The 14,183-nt window shown below is 48.3% G+C and overlaps 1 protein-coding gene across 1 annotated transcript in view; it reads left to right on the top strand.

Moving 5' to 3' along the window:
• The first annotated feature begins 5,382 nt into the window (after window positions 1-5,382).
• The window catches only part of LOC147678415 (uncharacterized), a 75,506-nt gene continuing 66,705 nt past the window's right edge, over window positions 5,383-14,183 (top strand). Inside the window, exon 1 of the mRNA XM_086946005.1 lies at window positions 5,383-5,572. The gene's annotated coding sequence lies outside the window, so the exon portion shown is untranslated. The remainder of the gene's footprint in view (window positions 5,573-14,183) is intronic.

Here is a 14,183-nt window from a genome sequence, read left to right as displayed (position 1 = left end):
CAATAGGTATTTGCTGTTGAGTTTTTGGGGTTAGAACAAGGGTTCCCCCAGGGTCAAGGATGCACTCAGAAAGCACCCTCAGCGGCACTAGGGTGGCCAGGTGCAGAGTGCTGAGGCCCAAAGTTAGCCTGTGTGGGCTAGGGGGCCACCGGTTGGTGGCTGCTCTGGGGCAAGCCATGGGTTTGAGGGAACAAAGCTCCTAGAGTTAATCCCAGGGCAAAGGGAGATCCAAGTTACCACACATAGTGCACCCACAGTGGCACAGGGGTGGCCGGGTGCAGAGTACTGATTTGGCATTGGGTGACCTGTTGTTTTCAATGGGAGTTGCTGGTTTTGGATTTTGGCTGCAGGCTTGGTCCAGGAAGTCTTCTGCTAGGAACCAACCGCTGGGCAGGTAAGTTGGTGGGCTCAGGGACATAGATGCACCTCAGGTCCTCTTCTCCAAGTTTCAGGGCAGCTGTATGCAGGGGTGCCTTTTGAAGTCGGATTTCACCTTACTGGGCCACTTGCGGTTGGGGGTGGTCTACGTGCATAGGCTGCAAGCAATGTTGGGAAGTCCTGAAGGGGTCAGCGCATGGTGGACTCGGACTCTGAAGTACTGGGGAACCTCGCTGGGACCAGAGGGCTACTCGGACTCGGCCTTAGGCAACGGGTGCAGTGGTGGTTCCAGGGGTCGCATTTCTTTGTCTTCAGCAGGCTTGGAGTCTTTCTTTGGAGATTCTGTTGAACAGAGCTGCTGTTCACAGGAGATCCGGTCTTTGTTGATGGCAGTCAGTCCTCCCAGTGGTTCTGGAGGTCTCTGGCTGCAGGACAAAGCAACTTTTGGTGCAGGGTCTTCGGAAACTGCAGATAGGCCAGGAGGGCTGGGGCCAAGACAGTTCTTCTCTGCAGTCTCCTCTGTTGTGTATCTTTTTTGTCCTTCATAGGTTGCAGAAATCTGCTTTTTGGGTTGAGGGCTGCCCCCTAAATACCATATTTAGGGGGCTTTTGGGGGTCTCAAGGTAGTAGCCAATGGGCTACTGACCTTGAGGTGACTACACCCTTGGTGAGCTCACCCTACATGGGGGAGTGGTCACAATCCTTTATCCTGATTGGCGAGTGCCTGCCATTTTAAAAGGGTGGGCACTGAACAGTGGTCTGATCATGCTAAATAGCATTTTATAGTATGTGTGGCTCAGGGCTGCAGCTCTCCCTCCACTTCTTCTGGCTTTTAACTTTTACGGCAAAATAAATCTTTTTTTAAAGTTAAAAGCCGGTAGCAGTGCCGGAAGAACATCAGCTGTGAGCCGCACACACTATAAAACGTTATTTAACATACTAAGCCAATTGAATGCTTTGTAGACAGATATTATTAAGTGTACATTGCCTCTGACACCATAGATCTCGCAAATTATTTATTTTCAAAGTCCTATTTATTGACAATGACTGCTTAAATACTTTTAGCACATTATTTTCCGAATAGTTCAATGAGGTACACATTGGGTGTAAACAAATCGTTTGTGATTATCTCCTTATATCATTGTAGACAGATATAACACTGAACACTGGCACACAGCTGACGGCAGAAAAGCAAGATTACCTGAACGTGCCACTCGAGGCAATTTTGCGTCGAGTGGCACACTCAGATAGACTTGGCTTTCTTGTTTTTCTGCCATCAACTCTGTACTAGTGTTCAGTGTTATATTTATCTGCAAATCATCGAAATGGCTCATTATGTTAAATAAATGTTTATAGTGTGGGCCCTCGGATGCAGTTATTCATCCACTGCTGCTGGCTTTTAAGTTTAAAAAAATATGTATTTTGCCTTGAGTGGCACATTCAAGTAGTCCGATTTTCTGTCATCAGCACACTTGCTTGCAATTGTATGAAGTAAAACTAGAAGTCCTACAACGCATTGTGTTATGCTAGTTCTTCAAAGCCTTGTACTGGCTAAAGGTACCGCACATTATGGGTCCAATTGACCATTATTCAGGACAGCTCACCAACTGTGCCGTACCATAATGCTGCTACATAGACTGCACAGGCAGTCGTCACTGGAGATTCACCTTCCTGCAAAGCAGGCTCAAAGCTATTGGTGTGATGAACTGAGTGCGGGGGAGTGGTTTTGGAAGTGGTGAGCTGCCAACTGGTAGTGTCTTCTTCAACTGCTTCCTCTGCCAGCCTTTAATTGTTAGCCAAGACCACTTTGGAACCAGAGAAATAGGCGGGTGGAACCATTGGAGGAAGTGGGTGGAGCCAGGAGAGGAAGTGGGTGGATCCGGGGATGTGGGTGTGACCTCCAACAAAAATTAGAGCATCTGCACTTAATATTTTACAAATTAAGCACTGGTTCTATCTAACTTTAACCTCTGCCTACCTCTGGGGTCACTGAGGCCCAGAAGCATGAAGCTAAAAACCGTTCGCAAAGGGGCAGATTCTCAGAATCTGCCCCTTTGCGACCGGTATTTTTGCATTTGGGATGCATCATCCTAAATGCAAACATCGCAAATTGAGAATTCGCTAAATTGCGATTACTTGCATTTAAGGAATCTCAAATTGAGATTCCTTAAATGCAATGCATTAAAGTTTAAAAAATAGCAATTTTGCTAATAGGGCTCGCAAATTACCATGAAGTTCAACTTCATGGTAATTTGCAAAAACTTTGAAAAATGCACTAAAGTGCATTTTTCAAAGTTTCATGTTGCGCACACACATGCCCTAAGGGCATGTGTGTGCGCAACATAGGAGCACAGATCAATTTCAGGGGTGCAACAGGGTGTCCTTTGGACACCCCTGCACCCTTGAAATCGCATTCTCATTTTGCGATTCGCCATTTGCGATTCGCAAATTGAAAATTCTTCCCATTCATTCCTATGGGCCTCTAGGCCCATAGGAATGAATGGGAAGGTATTCCTTAATTGCAACTCGCAATTTGCGAATCAAAATTATGGAATTTTAAGAAATCGCTATTTTAAAGTGATTTCTTCTTCCATACCATTTTGCTATTTCTTATTAGCGATTCCTTATTTTTCGCTAATAAGGAATCGCAAAATGGAAGCTTGATGCATCTGGGGGTAGGTCTCTATTCACACTATACCTCATTTTGGTGTAGTATATATAGAGCCGGTTTCCTACAATAGGTGACTGTGTTTGCAGCTGGAAATTAGGTCTGCCCTCACTGTTCAGAGCTGAAAATAAAATTACGGTCAGCTGATGCATCTTCTCCCATCACACCCTGAGCTAATTCTCACTTTGCCCAAAACAAGTTCTTCTTGTAGGGTGGCCCTGCTAGAGGAATGCGCTCCCAATGCTCCTCAGAGCTCCTCAGAACAGACATTCTGGAAAACCTGGCTCCGTTTTGTTCTAGTTAAACTACTAGTTGAAGCCTTGTGCCCCTAAATGCCTCTGTTCAATAAAATTGTTTTACTAACCCGAACAGTATGTACGTTTTAGAACGTATGTCCTTCTTGAGTGGTCTGGTTACATTCTACAGCTGTGAAAACCCAAGCAGCTAGATTAACCTCTGTATGGCACTATATTGACAAGATCATTAACAAATAAAATTAAATTAATTCTGAATATTTTGGTTTCACAAATGTGGTTTATGGGTGATAATTTCTGCTAATCTGGTGGGGTGGTACACATTTGCTTTAGACCTAGAATTGCTTATGTCAATTGTTTGACTGACTTAGCTATAGACCTTTACCTACACTATATTGACAAGTGCATGTGGGTAAAAATGTTGTCACCTAGACAAGCATTTGTTGATCGCTATAGTTAACGTTTTATGGTGGGGTAAAGGCAGGAGCCTTGGGGTATCATTGCACGGTTGTACCATATTACAGCCCGGCCCACGACTGATGGTTGGTGGGGAAAGGCTCTTGCACAACACCTGATTCGGTAAATTCGGCGTATCTCAGAAACTCTCCCCTCCAATCAGAGGTCTGCTGTCCCAGAGCACGCAGGCCTGGTATCAGGAGGCTTTACATCAAAAGGTGCTTCACAGACTTAATTACGTCTGCGGAGTAATCGGGCAGGGGCGGCTATAGGCTCATGGCGGCCCTGGGAAGGGAGCGTAGGTAGGAGGCCCCGGAAGAGGGGGTATGGGCGGGCAGAGCGCAGGGGCCAGTGAAGAGGGGGGGGGGGTCAGGGTGTTTGGAAGTGGAACAGATCCCTGCCAGGGGCCACCACGCAAATATGTATCCATCCTCAGAGGATTATTATATTAAGGATATATATTGGCGTGGTGGCCCCTGGGGTTTGGTGGCCCTGTGCAGGTAAACAGCTTTCACATGCCTAAGGCCGGCCCTGAATCGGGATATGTTGCGAGTCTGGCGCCCTCGAAAGGCTGTGAGGTTGGGGTAGAGTCAACAATGAAACAGGCTGGTGTCTGCAGGGGCGGGACGGCGGAGAAGGAGCCCGTCACTTGTCAGTTTCAGGCTGCAGTTTCCAGCAGGCCCGCGTGGCTATGGTAGAACGGGTTACACGTTACTAAGGCCTACACACATCTCCCCTCATGTGCGATCAAATGCTTCAGGAACAGCCTCAAAAGGCTTGGTCCTCCCTCCTTCAATTGGAATGCCTTAAAAAGCAACACTGTTATAGAAAAAAAAGTATTTATTTCTGTCCACCTATTTCTGACAGGGGTGTGCAACTGACTTTGGCCAAAATCAAGCATCCTTTAATGATGAGGCGGTACCCTAACCTTGCGGTGACCGAGCTGCGGACCGCACACAGAGACCTGATCTGCAGCAGCAGGTGCATTAACTCTCAAACCAGTTTGCAGCTCATGCTCTGGTTTGGCAGCATACCACAGGGCCTGGAGCCAAGTGTGTCAACCAGGACAGGCGCTAGGCACGGGCAGCTGCCCAGGGCCTCGCACTCTGCCCACCAGTATGGGGCCCCAAACCGATCGTGTGCCCTGTTGTTTCCCTGTCTCCTTGCAATTAGGGTCTATTGGAGGGGTCCCCTCCCTGGGCTTCTCAGAGATGGTGTCTGGAGGCCTTGGGGAGGGAGACGCTTCCCCTTGTCCCAATTGGCAAGGAGACCCATTCACAGACACTGGGGAGGCCCATTGTACAGGATTGTAGCGCCCCCACAGTGTTCACTCTCAGCTCACATGCAATTCTTAAACCTATCAGGCTGGAGGTGTGAGAATTGCTTGTGGGCTGAAAGTTAAAACTGTGGGGGCGCTAAAATCCTGTACAATGGGCCTCCCCTGTGCCTCTGAATGGTCTCCTTGCAAGGGGTCACTAAATTAGAGGGGCTTCGCGCATTCCCTTTTGGCCCAGGGCCTCGCAAATCATAGAACCGGCCCTGGTGTCAACACACAGACACAGGGCCTCCAGCTCTGGTAGGAAGCGCCAGGGCTCCATCATTAGACGGTGCGCAGCAAGGGGTCCTGTGGAAAAGGCGCGGATGCTTTAAAACGCAGGAGGCTGAGAGGGGCGTGTCAGAGCGTCGGCCTCCCCCCGGACATCAACAACCACAGAGAAGGCAGCGGCGGCCCCTGGAGAGCCGGTCGGCGGTGCTGTCGACGAGTTTCAGCTTCGTCTCTCCAGCTTTTGAGCGCTATCTCTGCTGCTACTGACGTGTAAGTGCGCAGTGCCTACCGAGGGACAGGGAGAGAGGAAGGCGCTACAGGGGCCCAGGCTAGCATCTAAGGGGCGGCACCGAGGGAGCTTACTAGCAGGTACTGGCCACAACCAGGGCATCTCTTCCGCCCTTCCTGGCTACTTTCACTTTTACCTCTTGCATCAAAGAGGGTTGTGGCTGTATCACGAAACATTTAGACTGGTCCATGTCCTGGTGGTAACAGGCGGTACTCGTACAACCTCCCCGTACCACGTGTGATAGAGGTGGTAATGTGTGACAAAAAATGTTTGTGTGTGTTGATTATGCAGTGTTTCTGTTGCGGTGGTGAGGTGTTTTTGTACTGCGTGGTTGCACTATATTCTCTTTTTAAGTGTGTGTTGTGTATTATTGATTGTGTTCTAGTTCAGAGCGGTCCGCGAATGCTGCTACACTCCACACACAGACGCAGCTCGTTTCCTTTAAAGACCCCATGAAAAGCAGCCGTTCACCACAATCGGGGGCGCCACACACGCTGCTGCTCTTGCTCTGTTCAAGACCTCAGTGACCCCAAAGTGTGGCCCGGACCTGTCTTTACTCCGCAGCTGCGGGGCGCACTTCATCCCCATCTACCAGGGTGAAGTGCAGCACTTCGGTCCTTCTCAAAGCATAGGTTGGGGCTCAGTCAGTCACATCTCAGTAGGTTGGTGCACGCGCAGCTGTCGGTCTTTCCGTCTACATGTCTCTGAAATGTCTGTTGTGCCTAATGTTGATGTCTCGCGTGACACACTAAGTGACGCTTTGCTGGAAGCAGAGACGTGGTATCTGCGATTACAAAGAATTTTGTATCAAAATCACAAGCAGAGCTTTAAATGGTCGCGCGCTCAGTTGCCGAGTCCCTGCGCTTTAAAAAAAAGTGTAAAGAGGCACTGCTTTCACTTCTCTGCCGGGGCGCAATACTTTTAATGTGGGAGTACACATGGACAGAACGAATCAACAGCAAACAGATAGTGGGGGGGTGGGGGGAGGAGGGAGTGAGTACCTGCACTTTCATTTCTAGCACGGATTGCAAATACCGTAAATAAAAGTGACGAGTTAGACTTCCTGCGCCTCTCACGGGGCATTTGGACTAACTTTCTTCTTTGGGCCTCGTTAGGAGATGGGAAGTAATCCGCTTCAGCTGGTAACCGCAGGTGCCGGACAAATTCAGTTTACAAATTATATGGGCAACAATGCCACGCGCGCGTTTAGCCAGGAAGTAACACTGTGCAATGTTTTTTAACAAGGGCCAGGAATAGGTGGAAATGTATATCAATGGGCGTGCCAATGCCCCCAGGCGTGGGTGTGGCCGGTGTGCCACTACCCCTGGGCCTTATTACCGACCCCTGGTGAGCACCCGATGAGCCGGGAAGGCCCTTTCCGGTTCATGAGGTTTTCACCAGGGGTCGGTAATACCGCGCCCAGGATCACACACTATGTCCGGATTCGCAGGCGCTGCATTACATCGCTGGGTGCTAAAAGGACTCCATAATGAGGCTGTCGTCTTAAAACACTAATTTAAAAAAAAATGACATTTGTGACCTTCAAGCAAAAAGATCTGATCCACAGCTGTGCTCTCCTGTGTTGTAAGAAGTGACAGGTGTGCGTCGGTCACCCCTTCTTTTGCCCCCTTGCATTCCATGTTATCGGTTTTCCTATAATAAATGCAGAACTACAAGTAGCAGAGTACAAAGTGAACAAGCATTGGCAAAGCCAGTAAACCTGGCCTTGGCAGGCTGACAGGGTGTTTAATATTTGTAGCATCACCAGCTAACCAAGGACTCCAATGGAGCACACCTCCAGTGATACAAAGTACACCTAAGTGCTTTTAACAGTAACATTAAAAAGAAACAGAAAATGTATCGCTATTTTACTGGGCAGTCGAAGTGCAAAAACAATAAATACATAGCTCAGAGTTGGGATTAATAAAAAACATCTAAGTAAAATAAAATACTATTTGATCCAGTTTTGTTACTGAAGAGAAAGGAGCTTCTTTTAAGTGGATGTGTCAGTGTGCACGGACTTTGTATGGTCACTGGAAGTGAAGGAAACCAGTTGATGATAGGGGCTGACTCATTGCCCCTGTATGCTGTGGTGGGCGGAACCAACATGTGAATGGCCCCTTTAACAGAGCAGTCGGGGGTGGGGTGCTAACCAAAAGCCCCTCGATGTATGTGGATTATGTATGAATTTGTGAAACAATAATGGTCTGACGAGAGAGGCCAGACCTAAAAACTAAACTTGTTGATCTACTTATACACGAAGGATAATTATTAGCCGTAAAAGGACCATCGAATAATCATGTTATCTACTGATATTATTTTAATAAAATCATGTATCATTCTACAATAAACCTATTCTTTTTGTGATGCAGTTCACACTGCACTGTCTTACTTTCATAGAATTCGATAGTTTTGTATAAAATCCACCCCAACCCTTAATTCGCCATTTTCATAAAAACAAACCGATTGCAAAAAGTCTGTCCGGTTCCACAGATCCTACCACTTCCAGGGCAACATTTAAAACCTCCTTGTAATGCCCAGAAGACACGTCTAGAAGCCTTTGTAAGCAGCAGCTCCCTGCCATGTGTAGGCACCACTCTCCAGAGGGCTGTCTGATGGATCTTCTCTCACTTCATCTCTGTGGCTCCAGCTTCCAATGTCAGCTGGTCCTGAAGCATTGATGCTTGGAATAAACATGAAACCACGAGCAGAGCGTGACGTCAGTAAGGACAGCTGAGGGAGGTCTCTGCAGAAACAGTGTGTTCTGGAGGCTTCCAGCGCTCTCACAAATCTCTTCAGAGACAGTCGGTCACAAACTCTTGAAAAATTGGCATCAGTAAGCCACTCCTTGGCGGGAATGAGGTGGAGTCCAATCTGTGTCAGAGTTGTAGCTGCCAGGCCTGCAGCACCTCTAATTCCTCAGGGGACCCCATTTCAATCATTGTCTGCACTTGTGTCCACCCAATTGGGTCAGTGGAGCAACTCATGACTACAACTCCCAGAACGCATTAGGTTGTCACGTGGATGCCCAGGAGTGGAAACCTAGTTTTCTATGACCTGGAATAAAGCTACCACCATACATGGCAGGCCCAAGTTCATCTTACCCATTAGCGGCTATATAGTGGTCATGTCGGGGGAGTCCAGTGAGGACTGGCCGCGTGTGATGAGGACACAGTCAATTATGAGATTATGAATCTGTGTATGAGTGGCTGTGTGGGTGTGTAACTAGGTGTGTGTATGGGTGAATAAAGGGTATGTGAGCTACTGTATGGCTGGGTGGGTGAGTGAGTGGCTGTATTAGTGAGGACCTACATAATGGAGGCTGCAGCTTGAACCCAAAGACCAGGTCCTCTGGCCAGCTCACCCCTACAAAGGACCTCCTGTCCAGCTTGCCTGCAGTCCACTACCCTTTGCTCCCTTCATTTGGTTCCTCCCCTGCTCGCATTTCTCCTCTGCTTGCTTCTGCCCTGTATTTTGCCTCTTCTGCTAGTTTCTGACCTTTATTCTGACGTTACATCCACAGCGTCCAAAAGCCCCTAGGGGTGACAGTGCTGCGCTATACAAATGGTGATTGATTGAGTAAGATGGGTTTGTGAGTGGTTGTATAGTTGAAGAAGTGGGTGTGTGAGTAGCTGTATGGGTGAGCTTGTGGCTATCTGAGTTGTTGTTTGGGTGAGTAAATGGCCGTGTCAGTGCCTGTAGGAGTGAGTGTGTGAGTGGCTCTATGATTGAGCGATTGGCCTTGTATCAGTAGCTGTATGGGTCTGTCAATGTGTGTGTGTGCGAGATGTGTATGGGAGTGTGAATGGTTCAGTGGATGATGTCATAAGTGATGTCACTGACATTGTCATGAGTGATGTATTATGTGAGGTCATAAGCAGTGTGTAACAAGGGCATACGTTACAGATGACTCTGGCAACTATAACTGCTGAATTTCAATGGTTTTGTACGAGTAAATGTGAGCCCAACTGTCATGTCCCTGTAATCTTCGTTGTTTCAGTGAAAATATAAATTTTAAATGCAGCCTGTTTCCCTTCAAGGAAATGGGGCTGTATTTTAATAAAACATTTTGAAAATTTGTCTGAGAGTAGACAGCGGTCCCCTGGATTACTTCCTGTTCCACAACAAACTTTTCTTTTCTTCTTCTCATTAACAGAGGGGAACGAGACCAAGGGGATCATATGCCTTTTGTGAAAGGCTTGCCACACCATACTGGAAGCTGGTAAAATGTCAGTGTTTTGCAAACCGATTTTGGTCACAAACATTGAAACCTACCATACCAAATGGCAGTTTGGAAGGGAAGCCCTAGGCATGCCCCTTCCAAATAGTGGTCAGGTATACCCTTGTAGACCCATGTGTGAATATGTAAACTGTTGCCAAATTTCAAAATGGAGCGATACCAAACTCTGTGATTTAGTCAATCTCCGGTTTTGCAGCTGCTAAATGTCTCAATTCCTCTAAACATTTTGACAGAGTAGAACATATAACCTTGGGTACTAGTAAGTTCCTTCTCCAAGGTGAGGTAATGTTGTAGCCTCCTTTCCACCCATGGTTCTGTTCTCTGTTAAGAAATTGTGATTTCATTTTAGAGTTCAGGAGAGACTGATTTTTTTATGGCAGCCATTGACTTTCCCAGAGCTCCTCTCCCACTCATCCTGCCAGACGGCCCATCCTACTAACATGTTTTTGTCTCACTGTTTTGGAGTATTAAACAAAGACCCACTTCCAGCAACATCTAGTCATATGGCCCAGGTTACAGGCTGCAGGCACCTGAAGGCTGGGACAAGAAAATGACAATTCTCTAGAGACCAAACTAGACTTTTCTATCGGCTCCCAGTTGAAAGTTAGCAGTTTATATACACAAATGTAAAGAGGTGACCCACTGTTATCCTATGGGAGAAGTAGGCCTCACAATAGTGAAATACAAATGTAGGAGTTTTTCAATTCCAGTACATGTAAAACATAAAAAAGTACTTTTACAGCCATTTAAGATAACTAAACCCTGCCTTGTGGGCTTTTTTAAGGCCTACCTCAGGGGTGACTAATATGTATGTATTAACAAGGGAGATTTAGCCCTGGCAAATGGTTTATTTTGTCAATTTGAAATTGCAGTTTAAATCTACACACAGGCAGCAATAGGAGGCCTGAGACTGCTTTAAAGGACTACTTATGTGGGTGGCACAGTTCTTGCTGCAGGCACACTAGTAGCATTTAAATTACAGGCCCTGTATACATGTAGTACCACATTATTAGGGATTTACAAGTACATTTAAATGTGTCAATTGAGTGTTAGCCAATTTCAACATGTTTAAAGGAGAGAGAACAAGCACTTTGTGTATTTTACAAATGCTAACCGGTGCTAGAGTTCTAAAATCAAATTAATCAAAAATAGGAGGAGTAAGGCAAAAAGTCTGGGGAAAACAAACCTGATGCTGCCTGGTGTAACACAGCAATTTGGTCTAATATACAGGTTGGAATGCAAACAATGGGTGTCTGACTGGTATCGCATATTCCCATTGTGGCATGCTGGCCGGTACCAGTAACTGGTTTCAACTAGTCTCCTATGATCTCATTACATTTTATGTCCGCGTCTAGTTCAGGTTTAGTAAAGAAACCTATTTTTTTTGGATTGCTGTTGACTGTCACTGCTTGAGGGGGTGTGGCAAAATACTTGCTCAGAATTGATCCCACAAATCCTGGCCTTGGGTATCCGGGTAACCTTAGCTACCAGGAGGGACCCGTGTCACATCTGGTACCACCATCTGGTCCTTTTTAGGTCTCGCCTGGAAATCGCATCCGAAGGATGCGTCCAGGCTGGAGACTTATAGCGAGCTGACACCGGGGAATGAAGGACAAAAAACTGTGACGAGCTGGTCCTTGGCTGGATTGAGCTGCGTGCACGAGCTTTTTGCCTTCAGTTTCGTTTCTTTCTTTGTGTGAGCTTGCCTTCACTTTCGTTTCCTGTCTTTGACCCCGCCGCGTGTTTGTTTCCACTGTCGAAATAAATAGATCACAGAGCCACACCTACCTCCCCCCCCCCCCGCCGCGTGTTTGTTTCCACTGTTCGGTTTTACTATGGGCATTCTCACGAACACGAAATAAATAGATCACAGCCACACCTACTTACCCCCCCCCCTCGCCGCCGCCGCCCCTAACACACACACAGAGAGCAGGCTGTTCACAACACATGCACACGCAGGCAGACACGAGCGCACACATACAGACACACACTACACCTCACCAGCCGCCCCCCCCGCCGCCGCCGCCCCCCACACACGAGAGTACACGCACAGACAATCCCCCCGCCCCCCCCCCATACACACACACACACGCGCGCACGCACACACTGCATACATACACGCCCCCCCCCACCTCACCAGAGACACACACGCGCGCGCACACATCCCCCTCACACCCCACTCACCAGGTTCTTCTTGCGTGTCCCTCGGCAGCCAGCGGGTCATTCCGGTTAACAGGCGGGGGCCGCGGGGCTCACCACGAGCACGGGAGCCCGCTAGCTAACACGGCAATCCTCCGGCGGGCACAGGAGCGCCTGCTTCCTGTTTTTGTCCGGCCCCGCCCCCGTCCCAACAAAGGTTGCCTGGCTTCCTGTTGAAGCCGGGCTGTGGCGGTGAGTTTGCTTGTTTTCTCATTGCGGACCTTTAATTTGAGGATGCAACGCGGGCCTGACACTGGCACTCATGAGATCCCTTCTGACTTTGCGGCAGCTTGCTCTCATGCCAGGCGTTTCCCTGTGTTTGTCACAGCACGTCCTGTTCTCTGGGGCGAATGCCAATATTTTATGTTACCGGAAGGTGCAGCGAGCGAAGCGAAATCTAAGCCAGGTCTCTTGGCAAAACCGCAGTTTTCTCTTCGGTCTGATGCCTTCTTAATGTGTCGGGTTTCATAAGTCAAAAATAATGATGTTTCCTTGCAGGGGGGCGTGTCTTCGTCGATCGTGATAGTCGGTGCTCACTGTACGTGGTGTTATTTCCTCTGCGACATCCCTCAACGCTCTGGGTCAGATTCTTTCTGCTTTTAAATGTGTGTCTGCCTGAGTTGAAGCATACTTTTTGCCCCACCGCATCTCGGTCATTTGCGCAACATCACTGTAGGTCACGTGCCTGCTGCACTTTTAAAACAATGACCCAAAGAAGGCCTCCCCCGAAGACAAGACGCTCCTGAAGAACAGCTGCTTCACAGAAAGGTGGTGCAGTCATGGCATTGTGCCTGCTGTAAGAATCGAGCGCCCTCATTCAAAATAAACCATTTCATGTCCAAAAAGACATCATCTCACAAAACACTAACCCCATTACATGTAGGACAAGGCCGCACATGCTTTTATCGCTATGATAGCCGCAACATATTCCTACATGCATTATATCTAATTTTTTTGCTGCGTGCGGTTTTCGGCATGTCTGGTGAATAACCACTACACGCATTCGTACATCTAAAGGCAGGCGCATATATGGCTCTTACACTACTGGGCCCACACAAACAAACATGTACACATTTTACGGGTGTGTTGTGCGCACTAGCATTGAATGCCCTCCACTGACAAGCGGGATGGGGGCGGCCGGGCCTGGGGGTAGGGAGCGGACACGACACGCAGAGCCCCCTCTGCAGATGCGCATGCATATTAACCTGCCTGTAGCAAAGTTAGCGCGGAAAGGTCTAGTGCTCACATGACCGGGGTCCCGCGCCAGGCACCCGGACTGGTGTGCAGCAGCAGGCAGTGCCCGCAGGCAGAAGAGGCTAACTGGGAGGCTGTGATGAAAGGCGCAAGCCTGCCTCTGACACAGGTGTGGTGTCTGTGCACATTAAGGCTGCCTGCACGTAGAGGCCTCTGATTGAATTATGGGATCAGTGCTTGATACCCAAAAGCCGCGGATTCAGCAGCCAGCGAGGGGAGCTGCTGGGGGGCCTCCCTCCCCTCTGCTTATGGCTGCATTATTTTACCTCATTAATTGTCAACGTTGCCTTTCGCAGATCTTGGATAGACTCTTTGTTTTGCAGATGTGTGTATACCTCTCACTGTTTCACTCTTGCTGGTAGCGAGTGTGCCTAGCGCAGCACGTCATATATTCAGAGCAGGTCCGATTCTTTATCATTATTTGATAGTGCGCGTGGTCCGGCGCGCAGAAAGAGCAGCTGCAGTGGGCATGATATTGAGAAACCCTTTCTTAAGTAGCACTCACCAGTTTACGTGTGATTATTCAGAAGTGGGTTTCGCATTTTCCTCGAATTACGTTAAAATGAAACTTATGCTCCCAAAATTGTTTCTAGGGATGGCATGTCTGTAGCCACACTGCACCCTCACACACACCGCACCCTCACCCTCACACACACTGCACCCTCACACACACTGCACCCTCACACACACTGCACCCTCACACACACTGCACCCTCACACACACTGCACCCTCACACACACTGCACCCTCACACACACTGCACCCTCACACACACTGCACCCTCACACACACTGCACCCTCACACACACTGCACCCTCACAGACACTGCACCCTCACAGACACTGCACCCTCACAGACACTTCACCCTCAGACACTGCACCCTCGCACACACTGTTCCC

This window comes from Lissotriton vulgaris, chromosome 12 (genome assembly GCF_964263255.1).
Source record: "Lissotriton vulgaris chromosome 12, aLisVul1.2, whole genome shotgun sequence".
Taxonomy (NCBI): Eukaryota; Metazoa; Chordata; class Amphibia; order Caudata; family Salamandridae; genus Lissotriton; species Lissotriton vulgaris.
Note: the sequence above shows the minus strand (reverse complement) of the source record. Positions and strands in the feature narration are given on the sequence as shown.